This window comes from Notamacropus eugenii, chromosome 2, assembly GCF_028372415.1.
Source record: "Notamacropus eugenii isolate mMacEug1 chromosome 2, mMacEug1.pri_v2, whole genome shotgun sequence".
In the NCBI taxonomy this organism is placed as follows: domain Eukaryota; kingdom Metazoa; phylum Chordata; class Mammalia; order Diprotodontia; family Macropodidae; genus Notamacropus; species Notamacropus eugenii.
Window position 1 is genome coordinate 421,957,257 of NC_092873.1, and position 25,244 is coordinate 421,982,500.

Consider the following 25,244-nt stretch of genomic DNA (forward strand, 5'->3'; position numbering starts at 1 on the left):
GCTTTCTATCCCAGAGGAGTTGCCTGCAACTGTAAGCATGGAATGAAAAACTTACTGCATTACATGTGGTACCTAATTCTTCCATTCTGTGCCTCAGTTATTCCCCATGTGGAGTCTGCACCGACTATCAGTGGCCAAAGACAGGACTCTGACTAAAGTTTTTAGTATTTGAAGAACAATTAGAAAATTTGTGAATTGTGCTTCTATTTAGTCTTCTTTTTGCAGAACTAATATTTTAAATGACAGCAAGTGTCTGCACAAGATTAGCGCAGGAAAATGTTTTATATTTCATCTTTGAATTTTCATCTTTAAATTCTGAATTCCATACCACACTTATTCCTATCTCCTTTATTTATGCTTTTCCCTCTCCCTGGAATGCCATGCTTCCCCCATTCCACTAACCTCAGTGCTACATTAGGTGCTAAAGGGGTATTAAAGCTGTTGGAGTAGAAGTAAACATTGCAACTATACTTGTGTAACGTAAGGTCTAATTGGGGATACAATCCTTGAATAAAACCAGTGTTTCATACTTGTGGTACAGACTACCATGTGGAAATTCCAAGTGGTGAAAGGTCATTGTGGACTGGGACTGTAGACTGGCATTAGGGTACCAGATTCAACATGCATTCCCCTTTACTGATGATTGTAAACCAAAGCAGAAGCTTGATTTGATCATTCTCCACCACTCCTCTACTCCAACACTTTGATGGCCCCCTATTACTTTAGCCTGGCATGTAATACCTTCACAATCTAGCTGCATTCTACGTTTCCTATTTTATTTCACCTTACTTCCCTTTCTGGAGTATACCATGTCTCAGGCAATCTGTACTATGAACTATTTCCCAAACTTGATCAACTTCATCTACCACTTCTGCACATTTTTTAAAAGTTGTCCTCTATATCTAATATGCACTCCCTCCTCAACTCTCTCAGCATCCTTATCTTCCTTCAATGAATCTACCTTAAATTCTTCCCTGATCCTCTCAGTTTTCAACACTCTCTTTTCTCTCAAATTACAGAATCTTGAAGTAGAAAGGGACCTCATCGCCCTTCTAAAACAACTCATCCATGAACAGGAATCCCTAAACAACACAGACAACAAGTAGTCATTTAACTTTTGCTTTCAGCAATCTTTCAGCAATCAGCAATCTTTCAGCAGAGGACACTGACCACCTCCAGAGGCAGCCCATTCTATTTCTGAATAGCTCTTTCAAGAGATTGTTTTTATTTTTTAACAGAAAGTTAAAATCTGCTATATGTTGATTTCTATCCATTACTTACAGCTAATAATAAAATTTAATACTAATGGCTAACATATAGCACTTTGAGATTTGCAAAATTCTTTACAAATCCTACTTCATTTTATCCTCATAAGAATCTTGAAAGATTTGTGCTATTATTAACTCCATTTTGCAGGTACAGAAACCAAGGCAGAGGTGGAATGACTTGCCACAGGTCAACGCAGCGAGTAGTCTGAGGCTGAATTTGAATTCAAGTGTTTTTTCCAACTCCAAGTCTAGTGCTCTATCCACTATCCTACTTAGAGTCCTCTCTACAAATTATAAAATATACTTCTCCATAAATTATAAATTTACCCAATGCATTCAAGAATAACAAGTTTTCTCCCCCTACCATATTTAAGATATTTAAAGAAAGCTTTTATATAGGCTGACCACCCCCAATTCCTTCAATCTATCCTTATAGGTCTTGATGTTAAACTGCTTTACCATCTTAGTCACCTAGTTCTCTCTCAATAGATTGAATATGATCATTATAAACTGTAGACCATCCCATTTTTCCCTGAACCATCTGCAATATAATTAAAATTAGTCTATCCCATTGTAACAGAGAGGAGCAGAATTCCATTTGTACTAGAACGTGCAGAATGATATTGTGGAAAGAGTGCTGGTTTTAGAGTCTGAGGGTTTATATGTTATTTCCCCTCCCAGCAGAAAGTTAGTTGCTTAGGACCATTGCTACTTATTGTCGGCTCTCCAGTCCTTGTTAAAGTACCTTAATGTAGTAAGATCTTAATAAATATTTGTTGAGTTAAATTGAAGCTTGTTGCTGAAGTATTCATTTAACTATTCATCTCAAAAAGTGAAAGCTAAACAAGACCTACCATTCTTGAACTTATCAATCATGGTACGGACATTAATCAGAGGATGTTTGACCCTGATGTATATGGGACAAATCAATGAATTTATTTTCTTAAAGCACCTGCAGCATTCCAGGCACTGTTCTAGGTGAAGGGGATATAAGTACAAAGTATAAAGCAACACACACTCACAAGAAGCTTACATTCCACTGGGAGAGAAAACAAATACATACACAGGTATATGTAGTATAAACATAAAGTAAATTAATACAGATATTTACAAAGTAGTTAAATACACAGCAATCTAAGAGGGAAGGCACTATCAGTTGAGGGAATCTGGAAAAGTTCCACCCAGAAGGTGGTGCACATAGAGAATATGCCCCCACGAGTGAGGAATGAAGAGGTCTTGTCTGTCTACTAACATCAGCATATTTATCTACCCCATGCAATTAACAAGAATTTGGCAAAAAAAAAAAAAAAAATTATCACCGTTGTTGCTCAGTCATTTCAGTCCTATCCAATGCTTTGTGATTCCCATTTGGGGTTTTCTTGGCAATGATGCTTCGGTGGTTTGCCATTTCCTTCTCCAGTTCATTTTATAGATCAAGAAACTAAGGCAAACAGGGTTAAGTGGCTTGTCCAAGATCACACAGCTAGTGTCTGAGACCAGTCATGAACTTGGGAAGATGAGTCTTCCTGACTTCAGAACTACCAATGTATCCGCTGTACCACCTAGCTTCCTGAAATCATTATTAGAATGCAGTCAGAGTGCTGATTTTATAACACATGTATTAATGTGTTCTCACATAAATCCTCTTTTTTTTAAATTTCTTCTTCCTTTTCTTCTTTTATTTTTGCAAGAAAAAGGACCATATCTATTGTCCTATCAAAATGACTAGCATTGATCATATCTGATCCTTGTTTTAGATCAGTGGAAAAGAAGAAACATAACTTGTAGATGTTGGAGGAAAATTTAATTTATTATTTTTATCATTTAATTATTTTAATGAAGTTCCCTCAGCCTGAACACACCCTCTTTTAAGAAGTAGTGACTAAACTATAGTCATTTCTTTTTGTTTACTCATTTAAAATGCAAATAAAAACAGATAATCAATAGATAACAATCTGAAAGCAGAGGATTTATAAAATTAATATGCTTGAGTCAATAACTGTTCCATGTAGGAGCTCTCAGTGCTGAACCTGGCATAATTTGTTTTGCACTAAGCTGCTTGACTCAATGCTTTATTTTAATTCCAATATTAACTGAAAAATCCAAGGAAAAGAGGAAATCTGAAATAATCCTATTATACTAATGTTTTTTTAGGCAATAACTCAATACCATATACCACACTGCCTTGCTGTGTTTCCCAATCTCTAAATAGAGCCATCCACATCTTTTAGAGTTGTTGGTGAATTGCCTTAGGTGATTTATTTAGGGTGCAAGTGAACTGCTCAAGTGAAATCAGAAAATTGTAGAGTAGTTTCCCTGACTATTCTTTTGGGGTCCCCCAAATCTGACTTTCCTAGAACATCAGAAGACTGTCTTTCAGTCCCAAAGGTAAGCTTCACATTAAAATCAAGATATTACTCTTATCTTTAAAGTACAAGTTAGAGTTCAGGCTGTGCTAAATCAGTGGTGAAAAGCTCTTCACAAGTGTTTTTAGGAACAATAATGGAAAGACAATTTGTCTATTTCAAGGAATGGAAGAAGACTTCCTCTAAAGGAAACTTTTTTTTCCTTTTCCACCTGCAGAATTTTATTTGATTCAGAATGGGCATGAGTGCATAACAAAGCCATTTGGTATTTCTGATATTCTAAAGATCATTAACACACTACAAATTCTGGCAACTGTTGTTCTAGAAAATAAGGTTTCTGGCAGCCAGACTTACAGGTAGTATCGAATATCTTAGTTTACTTCCAACAGGTCATCTCCATTAAGTTTTGAGTTTAGTGTAATTCACTCATACTGAAGTGGACTACAGAGGAAGATGCTACACACTTTCAAGTTTTACTGGCCTTAGGGGTTGGGTTAAACCAGAGGGGGGGAACCAATCAACCCCACCATATTAAAGGCAAATAATACAATATACAAGTACCTCATGTCTCTTACTCAGATCTCTGCTACTTGAGTGCAATTTTTATTGAAGGGCAAGTGGAGAAAAAAGGATGAAATAGCCAGAAAAGGAGTCAGAAACCACCCAGAGTTCCACAAAAAAATGCCCTTAAGGATAGAGAGAGAAGAAAGAAAAAAGAGGGGGAAAAGAGAAGGAAAAGAAAGAAATATAAATGGTGATGGGACACAAACAATTGCCTTCTCTGTCCCTAGACCTCAGAGTACTAATGCCCGCAGGTACTTCCACTTAGTCTACAGGGAAAGACTTTGGATTGCAGTGAATGGTGTTCCTTATTATTTCTTGCTGCCTTCATTAGCAGAGGGAACAGAGCTGACTTCTAAGCATAGCCTGGAGTTAGTCATTTTAGAAGATCACCAGTACTTAAGAACCTGACTAATTAATCTAGCATCTATCATTGTGATTCCTTCAATCCTGTTGATTTCTTTTAGCTCCTTGAAATATACACCTTCCCTTTTATGAAGGGGAAACCTAGGACCTCAGCTGCCAAAGAGGCTTTAGCTGTATTTCCATTGTCAGCATTCTTCTTCTGGTAGGGCCAATGTGGACCTCCTTAAGCCACAGAAAAACTGAACCAAGTAGTGTGGCTATACTCTTCAACTGGATGGAGTAGTACACAAGGAAAACATGCCTTGTTGACTGCATCTGGCCATTTCCGGGTCTCAAGGCGAAAAACTGAGTGTTTGGGGTACACAAACTTACACTTCAGTAATCCATCTAGGAAACTGGAAGTGTAAAACTGAACCCCAAGCTGTGTTGTGTATACTTCTAGCTTCTGTTCAGTGGGGGGATGATAGACCCTTGCACAAAAATGCTTCTCTTATGTATCCTTCAGACAGAAATTGTGGTCAAAATCATTAATCTGGAACTCCTCTAAGTGCTTTCCAAGTTCCACTGGCTTCCTCAGATCAAACACAGTCCCCTGTACAGATTCCACTTTTCTAGTAGTGATCATGTTATTGACCAGCAAAAAAGCTTCAGCATCTATGCAAACTTTGTGATCATTTATATTCAGAGAACCCTTCACTGCCAGGTTGAAATACGAGTGGTTGGTCAGACTAACTGGTGTGGTACTGCTGGTCTGGGCTTTGTAATTCACAGCACCATCTAGTTGCTTTTCAATATTAAATTAACATTGTGCAAACTTAATATTTGTTTTTAAAATGCAATTCTTATTTTGTTAAATTTCTTGCAACTGTAGGGATGTCTCCGTGGTGGAGGATGTAGGATGGATCCACAGGTTTGTGTAACCAACCAGTCCTCTCTGAGAATGCCATTATCACATGGTTTCTCTCCAACACAAACTTATTATCCCCTTCACTTACTGTTGACAAACACTCTTCTACAATACTTTTGCCCACTACTGCAGCAAGTGACCTCTCTCTCCTCTTTTGTACCAACCATCGTTGGCCTGTCAAGGTAGTTATAACCTAACTGTTACCTATATACCCACAGCAACTTCTAAGGAATCACTGGGGAGATCCCTTCCCTGACCCCAGCATGCCTACACTCTGGCTCCCTCTTTAAACCATCTCATAGTGGCTGGCACACTACTATAACTCTGAGTTCTAGAGAAATGGCCAATAAGTCATCCACGTGCATACTTTGTTTTTGTGTTGAGACTTAGTGAGCTTCATGGGATGAAAAAGCATGAGCAGGTAATGATCTGAATCACATCTCTTTCCTCCCAAATTCTACTATCTTCTGAATTTTCCTGTTTCTGTATGTGGTATCACCCTCCATATGATTACCCAGATTTGAAGCCTTGATGTAAACTTTGAATTCTCACACCCTACAGCTAATCACTTGTTAAATATTGTTTCTACCTCCACAAAATCTCTTGCCCCTCTCTCTACTCTGACAGCCACCACCCTAGTTTAGAATCTCATCACTTCCTAGCTAACCTATCTCAGTACCTTCCTAACTGGTTTCACATCTGTCCCCTTTTCAATCCATCCTCCCCACAGCTGTCAAAGGGATTTTCCTAAAGCAAAAACCTTGATAATATTATTCTCCTGTTTGATGTTCCTCCCACATGACTCTCCATTATGAGTAGATGTCCCCAAGGCTTGGAATGCTCTCCCTCTTCACCCTTATCACTTGGTTTCCCTGACCTCTGTCAAGATGCAATTTAAGTCTGAGGTCTCCTGTGGTGCTAGTGCCTTCCTTTTGAGATTGACTCCTATTTGCCCAATATATGACATATATATACTCACTTTATTTTTTATGGTATAGAATTATAAACAAAGTAGGTGCCCTTGATCAGGGAACTGCAAAAAAGAATTACACAGTACATAAAAGTGATAGAATATTACTACACTCTAAGAAATAGAACATAAAGAGTTCAGGAAGGCATGAAAAGTCATATATGAACAGATGCAGAGGGAAGTAGTAAAACCAAGGAAAAAAGTATACAATGTCTACGATAACATAGATGGAAAGAAAAACAGCAAAATGGAAGTGAATGCTGTGTAATTATTATAACCAACCTTAACCTAGAAGAAGAGATCAGAAAATAACCTACTATTTTCATAAATGGGTCTCTATGGATATGGAACATTGCGTATGGTATCAGTTTGATCAGATGGCTGAATTGCTTTTTTCTTCTTTCTTTTTCATTTATTCATTGTTATAACAAATGGTTCACTGGATATGGGGGGGAGGTGAAGGATATAATGGAAAATAAAGATGATATAAAAGTAAAAGATAATCAACCATTTTTAAATAATTTTAAATTAAGGCAAATAGAATAAATATATATTTTTTAAAATATCAATTAGTATTGCACTAGTGATTATGTCATCCCAGAAAAATCCAGTAATTTGAGTTCCTTGTATAGATCTATAAGTTCATCAAATCTTTTAGTCACTTTGTCAAAAAATAATTAGTGCATCTTTAGGTAGAGACAGTTATTATAGATAATGTTATGAAGGTAAAGTCATTAAGTCAATAAGCACTTATTAAGTGAATATGATGTGTCAGGCATTGTGCTAATTACTAGAGATACAAATAAAGGCTATAATCAAATGGGAAAAGGATAGTAAAAGAACAAGTATTTTAAAATGTGTTGGATCTTTCTTTCTATCTTTGACCTCTTTGGGCAATACCCTAGAAATAGGACCTCAGAAGCAAAGAGTGTGGTCATTTTAGTCACAGTATTAATATAACATAACATAATTCCAAATTTCTTTACAGAATAGATGAATCGATTCACCTTGCACAAAGTTTTGTTGTTCCTGCCTTCTTTCTATAACCCCTCTGACTTGGATTATTCCCCTTTTGCCAGTTTGCTAGGGTTGAATTTAAACCTAGGAGCTGTTTTAACTCATATTTCTTGCACTATTAGTGATTGTGAACAGTCTTTCAAGTTGCTCAATAGTTTACAGTTTTTCTAATGAGAATTGTTCATATCTTTTCACCACTCACCAATCAAAAAAAGTTTTTGATGTTATCTGTGTTAGTTGCCTATGTGTCATCACCAAAGACATCAACCAAAGGTGTTGTTTTAACATTGAGTGAAAAAGTACTCTCTCAAAAAAAAACCCCTCATGCTATACAGAACATTTTAAAATAGATATTTGGAAATATTTCCAACACTATGTGATTTTGTTCCAGAAAATGAAATGTCACCTATTTTTTATCCTAATATCAGCACACTTTGAAAACATGTAATCAGAATTTTCTAACCTGATTGAAAATCTTCCAAATGGAGAGTTATAGTGGGTGTTTTATCTAATGTTCTGATAACATAACAATGCAACACTTTCATATCACTTTCATATCAGTGACATTAGGGAAACTGAGGTTTTATTAGCCAAATTCCAATGAATTTCTTTTCAAAATTGATGGTGGAATCTTAAAAATTAGCATCATGATTTAGAAAGCAAACCAATGATTTACTTCTATTTGAGCTACATATCTTTGAGGTCTACTTTTTTAGCCAGAAAAGCTACAAACCAGGTGTGTATGTATGTGTGTATATATATATATATATATATATATATATATATAAAACACATGTATTCATACTCAAAAACTATTTACATACACTATATATATAAAATCAAAAAAGTATTGAAACCATTGATTATAAAACAAATTTTCCTCTAATTACTTTGCTTTTTTGCTTTTAGTTTTCAACATTTATTTCAGGAAGTTTTGAATTTCCGCCCTGCCCCTATCTCCCCAAGACAGCCTGCAATCTGAAATTGACTTTATATAAACATTCCTTTTAAACATATTTTCACATCAGTCATGTTTTACAGAAGAATTAGAACAAACGGCAGAAACCATGAGAAAGAAAAGGCAAAACAAAACAAAAATGAAAATAGTCTGCTTCACCCTACATTCAGACTCCATAGTTCTTTCTATGGATGTGGATGACATTTTCCAACATGAGTACTTTGAAATTATTTTAGGTCCTTGCATTGCAGAAAAGGGCGAAGTATCAAAATCAGTCATCACAGACTGTGACTATTACTGTGTACAGTGTTCTCCTGGTTCTGCTCACTTCACTCAGCATCAGTCATACAAAGTCTTTCCAGGTTTTTCTGAAGTCCACTTGCACATCGTTTCTTATAGCACATTTATTATAATTATCATTATATCCATTATATCCATTATCCATTATAATTATATACCACAATTTGTTCAACTATTCCCCCAACTTATGGGTGTCCCTTCAACTTCCAGTTCTTGGCCACCACATAGAGAGCTGCTATAAATATTTTTGTACATGTGCAGGCTTTTCACATTTTTATGATTTCTTTAGGATACAGCCCTAGAAGTAGTCTGGGTCAAAGGGTATGCACATTTTTATAGCCCTTTGGGCATAGTTCCAAATTGCTTTCCAGAATGTTTGGATCAGCTCACAGCTCCACCTACAATGAATGTGTTCCAGCTTTTCCACAACTTCTCCAACATTTATCATTTTCCTGTTTTGTCATGTTAGTCAATCTGATAAGTGTGATATAGTACCTCAGAGTTGTTTTGATTCACATCTCTCTAATCCATAGATATTTAGAGCATTTTTTCATATTATAATAGATAGCTTTGAGGGGCAGCTAGGTGGTGTAGTGGATAGAGCAGCAGTGCAGGAGTCAGGAGGACCTGAGTTCAAATCTCACCTCAGACACTTGACACTCACTAGATGGGTGACCTTGGGCAAGTCACTTAACCCCAAATGCCTCATCCTGGGTCATCTCTAGTCATCCTGATGAATATCTGGTCACTGGATTCAGATGACTCTGGAGGAGAAGTGAGGCTGGTGACTTGCACAGCCCTCCCTCACTCAAAACAAAGTCAAGTGGAAGTCATGTCATTATTTCTCTGATGGCATGGTCCTCTTCAGCAGTGAAGGATGAACACACACACACAATAGATAGCTTTAATTTTTTCCTCTGAAACTTGCCTGTTCATAGTCTTTGACCATTTATCAGTTGGAGAATGACTTATATTCTTATAAATTTGACTCAGTTCTCTACATATTTTAGAAATGAGACCTTTATCAGAGATACTGGTTTTTAAAATTCTTTCCCAATTTTCTGCTTCCCTGTAATTTTGCATTGGCTTTGTTTGTACAAAAACTTTTCAATTTAACATAGTCAAAATTATCTATTTTTCATTTCATAATGTTCTTTATCTCTTGTTTGGTCACAAATTCCTCTGTTCTCCATAAATGTGACAGATAAACTGTTTCTTACTTCCCTAATCTGTTTATAGTGTCAGCCTTTATATCTAAACCATATACCCATTCGGACTTTGGTATATGGTATCAGATGTTGGTTTGTGCCCAGTTTCTGCCATGCTATTTTCCAGTTTTCTCAGCAGTTTTTCTCAAATAGTAAGTTCTTATCCCAGAAGCTGGAGTCTTTGAGTTTATTAAACAGTAGATTCCTGTAATCTGTTTATTTGCTTCTCAAGCCTTGGCAATAGTTTTTATTAATGTTGGATTGTCTGTTTTGTTATTTTTTGCTGATTTGCCTCTTGTAACATTTTACTCTCATGACCTTTGATTTAATTACTGATCAGGGCATCTTGAACTTGTAATATGCTTTTGTTTTCCAGATTTCATTCAACATGTTTCTCCTTGTTTTGATTGGGTAATACAGCATTCAAGCGCTCTATTGCACATTCCATCTAGATTTTTGTATAAATAAATAGATATAAATCCAGTACCTCTTTACAAATTATCACTAGCTACATCATCACTTCTGCCATGGGAGTGATGGATGCTGCTTCTTAAGAGTATTTCCTGACAGTTTCGTCTTTCTTGCTATGATTCTTATGTGGCAGGTAAAAGATGAAATAACTGAGGAAAAAAGGTTTCAAGTTTCTGAGCATATTGATTTATTAAGCAATGCATGTCAATGGTCCAACAAATTTGGACCAGTTGCCTTCAGCCTTTGCCCTCAGCTTTGGTACTGGACATTAAATAAAAGAGGAGACTGATTTTATACATTAAAAACAATCAATCAGGCCTGAGGTCAGGAAGACTCATATTTCTAAGTCTACATCTGGCCTCAGACATTTACTAGGTGTATGATCCTGGGCAAGTCACTTAACCCTGCTTATTTTCAGTTCCTTGTCAGTAAAATTAATTGGAGAAGGACATGGTAAGACACTGCAGTATCTTTACCAAGAAAACCCAAAATGAAGCCATGAAGTGTTGGATATGACTGAACAGAGAATAATATTTACTCATATTAAGCTTAAAGTCCGTTAAAACTCCTAGATTTGGGGAGCAACAAAAAGGCACAGTGGATAGAATGCCAAGCCTGGAGTTAGGAAGACCTGAGTTCAGATTTGACCTTAGATACTTTCTAGCTATGTGACCACAGGTAAATCATTTAGCCCTGTTTGCTTTAGTTCCTCATCTGTAAAATGAGTTGGAGAAGGAAATGGCAAACCACTCCAGTATCCTTGCCAAAAATACCCCACATGGGATACCAAAGAGTCAGACATGACTGAAATGACTAAACAGCAGCAACAATCAAATAAGACAAATAAATCAAATAATAATTAATTAGAAGAAAACAATTAACAAAGGCACAAAATTAGGTAATCTGATTTCTAATTGGAGGAAAGATTAAGGACCTTCCAAACTGGGACAGGGAGAGTGAACAGATGCGATTCCTCAAATTCAGGAAAACAGGTGTCCCCATGCTCCACAAACATCTGTATTCAATAAAAGGAGCAAGGAAATAATAACTGATTGGCCAGTATGGGACAAGTTATCAGCTAAGATGTATGGGTTGCTTGAGATGTTTAACTGTGAAAAAACTTGCATCACTCTTTGGATTGGACTGGGTTTCTGGTCAGTGTAACCTAGATTTTTTGGTAAGGGTTTCTAAGTAGCAAACAGAGGTGGTCCAGTTTCCCAGCAATGTAAAGGTAGGTTCAAACAATGCAACAAGTCCTCTCACAATTCCCACAGCTGAATAAAATTTTCTCACAAGATAGAAACTGAACCAGACCCATAACTGAATAGAAAGGGAATTGAATTAGCTATGCAATTAAGTCACAAGATGGAGTCAGAATGGTTCACTCAATTCCCCTTACCACTTGCTATTCTAATGCCCTCATTTCTCTCACTTACCAACACAGCTGCTTCCACATACACAATTGTATATAAGTCCTAAAATATTTTCACACTTTATGTCACCATTGTGGGAAAATATACTTGTTTATCATGGTTACAGCAAATGCTAGCTTTTTAAAATTAGTCTATTTTTGTTATAATTTAAATCATACTATTAATTCAAAGAAGGATTTTCAAAATTCCCATCCAAGTGTGGCTATCTCCTCTTTTAAAATCAGTTATGACATCAACATTTTTGTCATCCATTTTTTTTTATTAAATAGTGTTTTGGGAATTCGGGTAAAGCAAAGATTTTGACAACCACAAATTCTATTTTTCTACTTCAGATTTTATTAACTCTGGCTTCAGTTTTCATTTCATCTAACCCAGATTTAATGATGAATTTCTTACAATTGCTTTGCATTGGTCTAAAATAATTAGGTATGTGACATGAATCTGAAGAGAGTTTTGACAAAAAGCAATCTGAAGCCCATCCTCTAAATAGCAAGACCACTTTCCAGATTTGTTATGATTTAGTACTGGCACAAAATGAGAGTTCATAGCTTCAGTTCATTTCATGCTCACTCATTTTTTGCCTGCTTTAGTGGTCAGTGCCATCTTCACAGAAGTGTTGCAGCAGATAGGATACTGACAATTTTATTGTTTCCTAGTATATCTTGTCTTCTTATGTGACAAGAACATGAAGATGCACACTGTACTCTTCTGCCCCCCCTTTCAAATTTATCATCATGATGGTTCTCAATAGGACCAATCTCTGACTTGGCTATTCCATCTATTTTTCTTACTCTTAGGGGCACTTGCATCAAACTGACAGCAGTACTCAGGCATTGAAAATATAAATCTCCACCACTGAGGAGAGAGTCCCATACAGTTAGCCTTTTAAGTCGAGTTACATTAAAATTGAAGCATAATGCAAATTTGATTTTTTATTCTCTTGCTTTAATAAAACATGACAGTTTTTCAAAGCCTTCTTTTTTCTTATATTTGTATCATCATAATTAAAATTTTAATTTAACAAATAGCATGTCCTTTGCCTTATAGATTAGCTTGTTTCAGCAAAGTTGGCAGTAAAAAAATGTTTCGCAAAGTGAATCCAGTTTTCCCATTGACTTACATTATCAAATACAAATGCTTTGACTTAGAGTGGGGGAGTGACATTCCCTCATTAAACTGAAACTTTTCTTCAAGAAAGTTTTGAGTTGCACCAGTTAGAGTTGTACAGTGCCTAAATCTCTGTGCCTTTTGGAATTATAGTCCGTGACTAGCGATTCATTTTTCCTTTGTAGAAAAACTGTTTCTTCATTATATGGCTGGCTCCATTGCTACCAACAAACATGTATCTCTTGTCTTTATTATAGTAATTACATTTATATCTTATATTATGTATAATACATCAGATACTATATCATCTCCATTAATTATATATGAATTATTAATTTAAAATCATGTTATTCTAAAATCACAGCTTTTAAAACTTTACTTCCCATTTTATGATTTTTTTTCCTGGTTACTCACAATATGTAAAAAAAGGAACATTACTGTTGAAACTGGACTTAGAAATCATTGAATGTGGATCTGACATTTTATAGATGAGGAAAGTAAAGCCTAGAGAGACTAAGCCGCAAACATTTCTTAAATGATGACTATGTCCCAGGCAGTATGCTACCCAGTGCTGTGGTACAGAGAAAAATATTGAAGTAGTCTCTGTCTTCAAGGAGCTTACGTTCTATCCAGAGAAGAATATATTTGTACACATAAAATAATACAAGATAATTGGTAATGGAGGGGGGAGTCAGGTAGCAGCATGTGGTAAGGTCAGAAAAGGTCTAGGTAGCCTCTGAGCTGAGCCCTGAGGGAAACTAGAGACTAGAATAAGCAGAGGAGTAAACACCTTCCAGACACAGGAACAGCCTGAGAGATGGAAGATGAAGTGTTCCATGGACCATAAAGTATGAGAAGGAGTAATGCATAATTGTCTGGAAAGAAAGGTTGCAGTCAAAATGCAAAGAGTTTTAAATACTGAACAGAGACTAACTCTGATGGAGTAAATACAGTTTTATTTCGGGTATTTTGTACGTCACAATCAGTCAACATGACACCATTACCTCCTAATCAGAGACATTTACTAAAGAAGGTAAAACAATGATAATTAAAAACATAACATTCCACTAATAAACCTGAGATATACTTGCCCACCAATGCACAAATAAAATTGTATAGTCCTCAGTGGCAGGGACTGTTTTTGAGTCTTACTGAATACCCAGCACTTAGCATACTGCCTGACACATAAATGGTACTTAATAAATATTTCTTGACTGACTGAAAGTGTTATTGAGAAAAAGTGAACCCAAAATTATAAAACCATGTCTGGAAGGTACATGAGTCCAGGGCAATTCAAAACTCAGGAATGCAAACTGTGATGTCCTTTGTGATCTCCAGTGTCAAAGGGCTGTCAGCACACCAGTTCACTGATAGGCCTGGTCCCTTCTTTCAGTACCTCTACATTCTCCTCCTGAATATATCCATCTTCTTTCCTGGCTCCTTTTCTGGCCTCCCAAAGCAAGATTAAGGTCTTTCATCAAAAGAGAAACTATGAACTTGGAATCTATAAAGTTTTTCAGATAATCTCCCTTACTGAGTCCTAAGGGATTCAATCTCATAGCAAATTGATGTCATTGCAAACTCGAAGGTCCAATCCTGGATTGTCTTTATCAAGTCTTCTCTTGGTCCTAAGTTCAGATCTGTCTACTTAGCTGTGTGCTCCAAATTCATCTCTGTTCAACAGAAGGTAGCATGACTTTTTCTTCTTCAAGTTATCTTTTCCACATTGAAAGTTTGAATACAGGCTTTGATGTCTGTTCCTAGATATGCCTGGAGACCTTTCATAGTTTCAGCTATGAGGATTTTTTCACACCTAACTCTGAATATCTGATCTTGACCAACTGTGCCATTTCAAAGCAATGTCTCTTGTGTTAAATGATTAACCACTATCTTATGATGATGATGATTAATAGATAAATGAATAAGTAGGTAAATTAAAAAATGAATGAATATAATCAAGAATTCTGCCAGCAAAATCATAACTAGGCAATATTTGCACCATAGTCACCAAACATTTGTCAGAGTTTCCTAGCTATCAACCTTGAAGTCCTAAAGCAAGTACAACCACATCATTCCTTCTCCCCATTCAATCAACTGCAGTGGCTTCCTATGGCCTCCAAGAACAAATACAAAGCCATGTTTGGCATTCAAAGCCATTCATAACCTAGCTTCTTCCTACCTTTTCTTTTCTCCTTATACTTTACTTTCTGTCATATACTCTTTGATCTAATGACACTAGCCTCCTTGCGGTTTCACTGATAAGATATTTCATTTATCAGTTTTGAACATTTTTCTCTGGCTATCCTCCAAACCTGGAGTGCTCTCTATCTCCTCATCTTTGACTCTTGGCTTCCATATCTTCCTTTAAGCCCAAACTAAAATCCCATCTTCTATATGAAACCTTTCCCAACCCCTCTTAATTCTACTGACTTCTCTCTTTCAATTTTTTCCCTATTCATCCTGATCATAACTTATTTGCCCATATTCATTTATTTACCTCTCCTATTAGATTGTGAACTTCTTGAGGGCAGGAATTGTCTCTTTTCCCTTTTTGGATCCTCAGCACTAAACACAGGGCTATGTAATAAATGTTTATTACTAAATGGAATCCTCTGATCTGTCATATGTGAATTAGATAGTGGGAAACAGAACATGTCAACTGTCCTGACTCTGAGTTTATGGATTGCTTTCTCAGTATGTCTCTCACAAATGTCCTTTCCCTCCCCTTTCTTTTAGCAAAGTTATGTAAATCATAGAGGGGCATGCACAGTTTGTAGGTCACAGTGAAAAAAAGAAGGAAAAAATGGATATATGTGTAGTCTATACCTATTTATTCATCACTACTTTATAATTCTACTCTAAGGAAAATGCTTTGCAAGTCATAAAGAAATCTGAGCTATTTTAATTATTCTGTACTATCTCTCATTCTCAAAGACTTCTTGTATTTTCCTTCCTCCATACCTTTGCTCACACTATTCCTTTAGCTTGGAATGCCTTTATCCTCTTGCCCAGTAAAATTCCTGCTTTGATTATTAAGCTTAACTTCAGTTCTAAGGCCTTTCTGAAGCCTTTTCTAATACCTCCTTCAGTAATGATCATCCACACTTAGATCTCACATAACTGTTTTACACCTTTTTAATGAATTTATCTGGGAATATTATACAGTTACCTCTGTATATGTGTTTTATCTCCATAGTTAACAGTAAACTCCTTGAGGGTCTGCCCTACACTGATTTAATCTTTGGGTCTCTTCTAGCACCTAGAATAATATTCTGTAACAGTAGCTACTTATTGAAAGTCTATTGTTGATATGGAATTATTCTACAAAAAAATATCATATGATGTTATGGGGTAAGTTAGCATTAAAGGGAACAGGCAACTGGTAAAACAATGTTAGGGAGAGGTGCCTAGCATTAAAGAGAAGATCAGTTATCATGTATTAATGATTTTATGACAGACTTCCATTGATTCGAGCAATGTTACTTAGGATGTTTATGGAGTAGAGAGAAACTATACAGTTATACATCTCTGCCACCTTCTACAGAATTATAGGGTCTCTTCTAATAACCCCTTTCTCATCAAGAACATGGCAGTTCTCCCTGTTCCCTTACTTATTTTTTCCCCAAAAGAAAATACTCAGCCCTCCATATTTATAATTACTTAATAGATACCTTTTTCAGGACTGAATGAACAATTGATTTATAGTTCTGTATTTCTCTGTATAGTGAGTTGAGATAAAGTAAATATTTAACAATATTAACTTACCAAATATTTGTTAAATACCAACTTATTAAAATACTTAACAAATTGAATTGAGTGATCTTTAATTTAAATGTCACTATCAGTCAATAAGCCTTTATTAAGTACCTATTATATTCTAGGTGGAGCAGCCAGGTAGCACAGTAGACAGAGTGCTGGGCCTGGAGTCAGGAAGACCATTCTTTATGAGTTCAAATCAAGCTTCAAACACTTACTAGCTGTGTGACCCTGGGCAAGTCACTTAACATGTTTGTTTCAGTTTCCTCTTCTGTAAAATGAGCTAGTGAAGGAAATGGCCAACTACTCTAGTATTTTTTTTATTAATTAATTTGTTTTTAGTTTTCAACATTCACTTCCATAAGCTTTTCAGTTTTAAATTTTTTCTACCTCCTTCCCTTCCCCCTCCACAAGATGGCATGCAAACTGATATAGGCTCTACATATACATTCGTATTAAACATGTATTCAGATTAGTCATGTTATAAAGAAGAATTAGCATGAATGGGAAGAACCACAAGAAAGAAAAAAGAGAGAGAGAGAGCAAATAGTCTGCTTCGATTTGCATTCAGACACCATAATTCTTTCTCTGTATGTGGACAGCACTTTCCTTCATAAGTCTATGGGAATTGTCTTAGACCGTTGCATTGTTCAGAGAACTAAGTGTAACAAAGTTAGTCATTGCACAATGTGACTGTTACTACATACAACGTTCTCTTGGCTTTGCTCACTTCACTCAGCATCAGTTCACACAATCTTTCCAGGTTTTTCTGAAGTCTGCCTGTACATCATTTCTTATAGCTCAATAGTATTCTATTACATTCAGCCATTTGCCAATTGATGGACATCCCCTCAATTCCCAATTCTTGGCGACCACACAAAGAGCTGCTATAAATATTTTTGTGCATGTGGGTCCTTTTCCCATTTGTATGATCTCTTTAGGATATACAGCCCTAGAAATGGTATTGCTGGGTCACAGAGTATGCACATTTTTATAGCCCTTTGGACATAGTTCCAAATTGCTCTCCAGAATGGTTGGATCAGTTCACAACTCCACCAAGAATGCATTTGTGCTCCAATTTTCCCACATCTTCTCCAGCATTTATAATTTTCCTGTTTTATCATGTTAGCCAATCTGATAGGTGTGATGTGGTACCTCAGAGTTGTTTGAATTGAATTTCTCTAATCTGTAGTGATTTAGAGCATTTTTTCATATGATCGTTGATAGCTTTAATTTCTTCATCTCAGAACTGCCTATTCATATCCTTTGACCATTCATCAGTTGGGGAATGACTTGCATTCTTATTAATTTGACTCATTTCTCTACATATTTTTAAAATGAGGCTTTTTATCAGAGATATTGGTTGTAAAAATTCTTTCCCAGTTTTCTGTTTCCCTCCCAGTCTTGGTTCCATTGGCTTTGTTTGTGCAAAAACTTTTCAATTTAATGTAATCAAAATTGTCCATTTTGTGTTTCATAATGTTCTCTATCTCATATTTGATCATAAATTCTTCCATTCCCCATAAATCTAACAGGTAAATTATTCCTTTCTCTATCAACCATTATATCTAAATTGTGTATTCATTTTTACTTTATTTTGGTATATGATGTAAAATGTTGTTCTATGCCCAGTTTCTGCCATACTATTTTTAAGTTTTCCCAGCAGTTTCTTTCATGTAGCAAGTTCTTATCACAGAACCTGGTATCTTTGGATTTCTCATATAGTAGATTACTATAGTCATTAGGCTCTAATATTTTTGCCAAGAAAACTCTAAATGGGGTCATGAAGCATCAGATATGACTGAAAAAAATGACACAACAACAACAACATTCTGAGTATTAGTGATACAAATTAGAAAGCAAGTAGTTTCTGCCCTTAAGTACCTTACATGCTATTGGAGGAGACAATGCATAGATATATAAGCATATAGAGAACATATACAAAAATTAGTACAATGAGTTTTAGGAGAGGTTGTGTTTGAATTTAGGAGAACCAGAGAAGGTTTCATGATGGCAATAGTATCCGATCTTGAGTCTTGTAGAAAACCCAGAGATTCCAACAGACAGAAGTGGAGTGAATGCATTCTAGACTTGGGGAAAACTCATTGCAAAGGAGCAGGGATGGAAGATGGAGCATTATATGTACAAAACAGACAATAGGTTCTATTTGATCATAGCATCCTAGAAGGGGAGTAAGAAGAAAAGAATCCTAGAAAGACAAGAATGGGCCAGATTTTGAAGAATATATGTATGTGTGTATGGATATGTGTTTATATATGTGTTTGTGTATCTGACAGAAGAGTATATGTTTAACCCTTGAGGCAAGAAGGGGAACTGGATTTTGTAGAGAAGGGGAATGCCATGGTCAGACCCATCTTTCAGGAAAATCACTTTAACAATTTGGTATAAGGGTGGATTGGAGCAGGGTGAGGTTCAAGGCAAAGAGAGCAAGGAGGAGGTCACTGTAATAGCCCAAGCAAGGGGTGATGTGAACATAAATTGGTGTGTTGAGTCCTTGGGTGGAAAGGAGAGGTCATATACAAGAGATGTTGCATGAACCCTTCCATTAGAGTACAAGCTTCTTAATGGCAGAAATCACATTTTTCGTATAGTAGAACATATCCTTGTAGGACTGCAAGAGATTTTGGAGATCATTAATCTAATCACACCTCACCCATGCTATTCCAGTAGCCTCCTATTTGATTTATCTCCCTTCTCTAATCCATCTCCAGTCAACAAACATTTATTAACTGCCTTCTATATTCTGGGCACTGTTAGATGTTTAAGTTACAAAGAAAAAAATCTCTACCCTCAAAGAAGTTATGCTCTGTATAAATATATATTCTAAAGTGGTATTCCTAAAGCAAGGGTCTCACCCTTCCACTCTTTTGCTTGAAATTCCAGTAACCCTCTATTTTCTTGAATATTTGGCTTTTTGAACCATGTGGCTCCAGCCTAAATTTCCAGGCTTAGCACACATTGCTCCCCTTCATGTAATTCATATGCCAGCCAAAATTCCCTACTCCTTACATATATTATTCCCTCTCTTATCTCTATAGTCTTTCACTGACTGCCTCCCATGGCAATATATTTCCTCTTTACTTACACCTCTGAGAATCCCTAATTTAGTTCACATTCCATCTTCTCTAAAAGACCTTTCTTAGTCCCAAATCACTATTGTCTTCCCCTCTCTAAAAAACTACTATTTACTTTTTATTGAGATTGTGTGGCACAATGGAGAAAAGCCAGTCTTGGAGTTAGGAAAACCTGGGTTCCAATCCAGACTTAAAAGCTAACTGTTTGTATGATCTTGGTCAGATCACTTAATCCCTATGTGGCCCAGGCTCCTCTCTAGCTCTAGAAATTGAAGGCCAGGTGCCAATTTCCATTCCTCATCAAGATTTCTCAGTGCCGGTAAAATCACAGATCTGGTCCCTCGACTTTCCTATTGATTTAGTACATACATTTTTTATTTATTTAATTTTATACAAAATTTCCCCCTAAATAGAATGTAAGCTCCCTTAAGGCAGGGATTATTTTTTTCCTCTCTATTCCCGATATGCAGCATAGTACCTGGCATATAGCAAATGCTTAATAGTTCTTGCGGAATACATAAATGAATGATTGAAGTAACATCCTCTTTCTACAGAAAAGAAAACTGAGGCCCAAAAGTGATATGACTTGACCAAAGTCACACACCTAAAGAAAGACAGAACTGGGCCTAGAACTTTTAGTGCAATATTAGATACCACCTTTACCTTTGTATCTTTCCGGAGTTTCTAGTACAATTTGTTAGGTATAGCTAGTATTCAGTACATGATGTGAATTGACTGTCTCCATGACTACTTTGACTCTGCCTCCTGACATTGGCAGTTTTACTATTTTTGAGTGTTAGCCCAGCATACACTTAGCACATGTATAGTATTCATTAGACTTAGAGACATCTAGCAGTGTGCATAAGGGATATTTTCCTCTATTTTCTCCTAGCTTTTGGTGACATTTTGTGGGAATCTATGTTTATGTAGTAACTTTGAGTATGTTTGCTGCAGTGAGACTTTGTTCTGCCAGCTTAGGGATATAGGTAGGAGGGGGAGACAGGGATGAGTATGATTATAAGTTTGGCAGGCAAAAGCATTGGGAAAGGAAGTATAGGCCACACCAGTGAAAACTCTGAGGTTATGTCAAAACTTTACAGAATGGGAAAATGGAATGTGTTTCTTTGTTAAGTAGAAGCCCAGATCACAATGGAAAACTGTGATCTACAAATGGGGATTATTTTCTCAAAAGTAATAAATAGTTGAATGTTTTAAGATAAAGAAACACTAGGTATAGATATTTTACTATCGTTTTAAAATGAACTTTATGAATGAGGAAGAGAAATAAATCCATTGTAGCAATATCTCAAACTGTTGGTCCACCACCCTGTTGTCTATGAGAGGACCGTATTATTTATTTGCCAATATTTTAAGATCATTAGAATTTCTAATGCTATCCAAAAACCAAGGTAAGTGACTGAATGTGGCCTATTCAGTGCATGAGCTTTGAGATCATTGTAAATGAACTCTACTCCAGCTTCACATGGTTTAGTTTTCTATCCCAAAGTCAAAATCTAGGCTCTTGTCCACAGCTAGTTCCCCAATGTCTCATTGTGCCAATGGGAAATACTATTCCCTATAAAACAAGGCAAAAGTTTCCTTACCAGGCCAACTGAGGGATGAGTGAGTTGGTTGTATTTAACCCTTGGTTCCTCCCAAATTCCCTCTAGGCAAAAAAAGAGACATTTCGTGTGAGTTATACCCTGGGTCTTTGGCACTCACTGTAACTAAGAAGTCAAAGGGAGCCCAGTCAGGCATTCAGGATTTATAAGCCGAAACTCACTCACACAATGAGGATCCTGGGGGAAAGGAGGATTGTAAGTGAAATCCAAACTGAAAGAAATGTTTTATTCTACAGTTTAAAGACAAGTCAATTCAAAATGGTTGGGTTTTCCAATATGAAAAATCACATACACACATACACACACACGTATATATGTACGCATATAAACATATTTGCATGTGTACACATAAGTGTATATACTCACATATATCTACACCTATTTGGAGGGAGGAGTGTGTGTGTGTGTGTGTGTGTGTGTGTGTGTGTGTGTGTGTGTGTGTGTGTGTGTGTGTGTGTGTGTGTGGTGTGTGTAAACAGTGCTCCCCCTGGTGACCCTGGAGGATGATATTGTTTCACCATTTCATTACATTTAACAAAAGAAGAATCATCCCTAGGATCCTAAATGTTGAGGAAGGTGGCTTCTCCTCAAATATACTACAAAGACCAGAGTAAAAGCTCTAGAAACTGCTGGATCATCAGATCAATAGATTCAAAGATGACTAGGGTATGTGGGTTTATGCAGTTTAAACATTTGTTCAGGGAGTCTGCCTGAGCAGACTTTTATTGACACTTACAGATCAATGCTAATTTTTGATCATTTTCAACCTACAAAAACCTCTTGACCCCATGGCCACCTTTGGGGCACTTCAAGTCATCAAAAGCAATCAGAGCAGATGATGTAAAATTGTCAGACTGCTTAAGACTCCAAGTAGTCACAGGTGTCCCCAGGAGCAGGGCTGGGAGGCTAGCACATAGGCCTAAGTTGCCAGCAGAATCCCTCTCTATCAAACAATTGGCCATATCCTGATGCCTTTTTACTTCGTGAAACGGTAAGCTGATTTGATCCCCTAACTTATTTGACTCTTGCGTGTAGAAGTTCAAAACAGAACCAAACAAAAAGAAAGCTAAGCTTGGTGAAGAGATTAAATTGATGAAAACTAAATAGTCCCAGCTTATTAAAGTAACACCACCCTTTTTCCTTTTCAATCATGATTTTCTAGTGCCTGTCCTCTGATGGACTGTCAAGCAAATGTGACAGCTTAGGTTAACAGTGACTGTATTTTGTCTCAGAACAAAAAAACATCCAGAATAAAGATACAGGACTGGCAAAGAGAGAAAAGTAGGACAAGTATAGAGTGGTAGACTGGAGGATAAAAAAACTTGAGGAAGAAAGAATATTATACATGAGAACTTCGTTGAAAGATGGGATGGAAGAAAGGAAGGAGGTAAAGCAGGGATAGCTAACAGTCACGGAGAGAAAGAAAAGAAGTTGGAGGAGATATTAGAGTTTGAAAATTGTCATGCTGGAAAATCATAATTTAAAAAAAAATAGGAAGGGTAAATATCAACTTTTATTGTATCATAGTTTCCAGGGGAGGGAGGAGGGAAGGAGGTATGCAAAATATCACTGTAAAAGAAAGGCTATGGTAATACTTTTATGGACTAAAATGCCGGGTCAGTTTTAAAAGGAAAATCAATCAGTTGAAGGAATCAGTCAAACTCAGTTATCTGATGTGATATAGATGAAGAGACCAGTTGTGCAGCAGATTTTTTTCCCTACTTTTCAGCTAGCCTTTTTGGTATTTTATAAAAACCAATCTAATTTAGTCCTAAATAAAACCTCTTCTTTTCTTTCGCTGGGAGTATGTCAATAGTTCCATTTACATGGGATGCCCTGTTACCTCTAAAACAGTCCATACTCAGCAAAATATTTTTATTATTTTCTTTTTTACAAAATTGCCACTGGCCTGCATTTTACATGCAATTGGCTAAAAAACAACAACACAAAGTTATTACTTAAATGTAAAACTTAAAATTGTATTGTGGAAGAGGTGATCCTTTAACAAAAGTGTATTTTTGTGTAACTTTCAAGAAATATTTTATTTCAGGAATTGTATTTTTTTAATATACATTTTGAATTTTGAGAAATTTTATTTTAAAATCACAATAGCCCCATAAAATGAAAAATATAAACAAAAATCAACAGAAGAGCTGATTGCAATTGTATTTTATGCCAGAATAATTTCAGTGCCAAATCGCAAAGCCAGACATGAACTTAAACTTGAGTCCTGTAGCGTAACTTGCAGTTCATAATTTTGCAGTAGGTAGTGTGGAAGGTTGGGGCCAGGGCAGTTGGAATGCTTCTACTTTCAAGGATCTAAGCCATAAATGTTTATTAAAAGAATCTATAATGAAATCAGTTTTGTTATTTTTTTAATGGTTGCCTTGAGTATGTTGGATGAGTGAACGCAGGCTGTTAATCATTAAGTACTCATGTTACAAAAAGTGTTTGATAGTATTGCCATCTAGGGGCTGAATGAAATTCTCAGCCCTGAAATAAACTGTAATTGAGCAGGTGCTGATATTGACAATATACATATGTTTTTGCTTTATAGCCCACATGCTTTTCATGTTTCTTATGACAAAAGATATCTCTAAACATCCCCTAGCAGCCAACCCTTTTTTACATATAATCTGTTAGAGGTGATTACTATTTGTATCAGAGCTTATGCTTTTTTGGCACCAATTACTGAATAGTCCTAACAAAGAATTATACTTTTTTGCATTATTAATCTTGCCCATGTTTGCCCTGTTTCACAGAAAACGAATCGTTTATCAGAAAAGTATGTTTGTAATCGGGACTTGTGGCATCTTCACATTTAATATTCATTATGGTCATTCCAGCTCTGTGCTGTATTTATCTAAAAGACCAATCCAGTGTTGTGGAGAAATAACTATTTAAATATTTATCATCTAACTTTTAATATTTAAAAAAAGAGAAATTAATATTTCTGTAAAATTTGTTGCAGAGTCTGGTTGCTTAGCAAATGTTTAAATATTAAAGAATTCCAGGGGTTGGCATTTAACGGTTTAATCAGACTTATTGAAACAGGGAAATTGGCTTCACAAATTTTGCTACATAAAGAAAATTGTATTTTTCTCTACCTGTGTTTAATAGCTAAATAAGAAACATGAATACAATAATTCGAACCCCTAAGTATGTAGAAATGGTATTCTGTAGTTTTACCTAAATCAACCTGGTGGAAAAATGGTTCACTTTGCTTTGATGTACCTTTTATTATAAATCATTTGGACAAATTGTTATACCATATATCTCTAAGCTAAGGGAATCACCTTAAGGTAAAATATAGACACACATATTTTTAGCCAGATGTTGCTCCTATTTAAAGCTGTAACTAGCAGTAACTGTGCCTGTGGCAAAATGAGGGTGCAGTTGCATTGGAAAGGAGTTGCTTCTCTAGGGAGTCCATCCCTCACTCCCATGGCATTTGAGGGGCAAGGTATGACCCAGGAGAGGGGTATTACAGTGACAGGAGGCAAAGTGGTTAGGACTGTTAAGTAGGATATGGAGTTGTCAGTCACCAAGGAGGAGTGTGCCCTCCAAAGTAGGAAGAAGCCTGTGCATTTTGACACCCTGTGACCAAGCTCCATTTGTACCCAATCCTATAAAAGAATGCCCCCCACAAGATCAGGACAAATGATGACCCCCACTCAGCAAACTTAAACCTCCAGAAATCCCAAATGAATCTCATATATCATCACTGTGTACACCATTAACTTAGCTATAACATCCTTAAGTATTTTATCTGAAACTGTACATATATGTACATAAAGAAATATATACACACATATATGTATGTGTATATATAGCATACA

At 36.2% G+C, this 25,244-nt stretch overlaps 1 protein-coding gene and 1 pseudogene across 1 annotated transcript in view; one reads left to right on the forward strand and one right to left on the reverse strand.

Moving 5' to 3' along the window:
- Positions 1-25,244, forward strand: part of USH2A (usherin) — a 990,439-nt gene that overhangs the window by 879,678 nt on the left and 85,517 nt on the right. The gene's annotated exons all lie outside the window — the stretch shown is intronic.
- Positions 4,785-9,662, reverse strand: LOC140521991 (galactose mutarotase pseudogene; annotated as a pseudogene).